This window comes from Tupaia chinensis, unplaced genomic scaffold (assembly GCF_000334495.1).
Source record: "Tupaia chinensis unplaced genomic scaffold, TupChi_1.0 Scaffold000610_1, whole genome shotgun sequence".
Classification (NCBI taxonomy): domain Eukaryota; kingdom Metazoa; phylum Chordata; class Mammalia; order Scandentia; family Tupaiidae; genus Tupaia; species Tupaia belangeri.
This window is the reverse complement of record NW_006160129.1, coordinates 65,639-67,332: the sequence shown is the minus strand read 5'-3', so window position 1 is coordinate 67,332 and position 1,694 is coordinate 65,639.

Sequence of the window (1,694 nt, the reverse complement as noted above, 5' to 3'; positions counted from 1 at the left end):
CCCGGCCAAGGCTGACCTGGGCTGAGCATCAGGCCAGGCCCAGGGCCACCGGCGAGAAGCCAGGCAGCGCGGTGCCCAGGACGGCCCGCTGGACGACTCCTGCAGTCTGGAACCACAAAATAGTCATTCGATAAGCCCTAAGCCCCGCGGCGGTGTCGGGGGCGCTTCCCAGAGCTCAGGGTCGTCGGCGCACAGTCCATCCATCAGCCGAGCCTCGCAGGAGGACGGATAGCCCCAGCCCTCCCTGTGCCCTCTGTCGCCCCCTCCTCGATGTGCTTGCAGGCAGGGGTCCTCAGGCAACTAGGCCCCTTTCTCATCCTCCACCTGGCTCCTACCTCGACTCAACTCCCTCCCCAGGTTGTCTTCAGGGTGGATGCCAAGGCCGCCAGACCCCTCTTCGCTGACCCTCTCCCTTGACCCTTCGTCTTCCGTTCTGAACACGGTTTTCGCTTCCAGAAATGGGCCTCACTCACTGGCCTCGACCTTCACACATCCTGTTCCTTCTCCTAGTCTCCTATTAAGCGAGGCTGCCTCGCTTTGGTAACTCCAGCTCCACTTCAAGTTTTGTATAGCATCTCGGGAAGGCCCATCTTGACTTCCCCTGCTAGGACGGGTTCCAGAGGTGGAAGTTCATCTTCGTTTTTTTGTTGTTGTTTGTTGTTTGTTTTGTTTTGTTTTTGGGGGGGTTGAAGAGGTTTTTGCTATAAAGACAGAGAGAGACAGAGAGACAGAAAGTGAGAAATCACCCCCCAGGGGGGATGGTCATGCCACAATCCCTCCTCCTCCATTCTCCTCGCGGGATCTTGGGGCCACTTGCACATGCGACCTGCGTGAGTTTACACCACCAAGTCCAGGACTTGAACCACAGTCGACTACATGGGAATCCAGCAACATAGCCATTGCACCAACTGCTGGTCACCATCTTCGTTGGTTTAAATGCTTGTAAATTAAATGTCTGGTATCCACCTGAATGAGTTTCCTCTGTCTTTATTGCTTGTTTCCTATAGTGATTCCCCCTTTTTCTTTCTCCTTTTATGTTTTTTTGTTATAGGCTGTGTGCTCACCAGAGAGACAGAGAGAGAGCGATATCACACCCCAAGGGGGATGGCCATGCTGCAAATCCCTTTCTTCCATTCTTCTCTTGGAACTCTGGGCACGGAAGACTCGTTTCTGCTTCTGGTGTGTTCCCCAAGCCGCTGAGTCCCACTTGAACCGATGGGTCGGCCATGTGGACTGGATCCAGCAGACTTAACCACCATAACTCACTGCCTGGCCCCTGTATAGTGATTTTTAATTTAAAATATTTTTAAATAAAGAAAACAGCTAAATAAATTATGTTTTTAAATGTAAAGTTTATTTCATGAGCAAGAAAGAGGGAGGGAGACAGCAACCCCGCGCCTGGTCTTCTTGCATGAGGCCATCCTCAGCCTCAGCCAGCCCCGGGAATGGGCGATGTGCTCCTAGTACTGGGGCCTAACTAGAACCTTCCCGTGTGAGTCTGCCTTGCAGACCATTGTGTTTTACTACTGAGTCTGCCCCCTAATTGTTTTTTTGTAATAGCAAACAACATATATAAATTCCCAGTAGCACTATTTACTCTTTATAGTTTAGATAGAGGTTGTTGGGTTTTTTTTTTTGTTTTTTTTTTTTGAGAGATTTTTGCTATAGGGAACATGTATTCACCAGAGAGACAG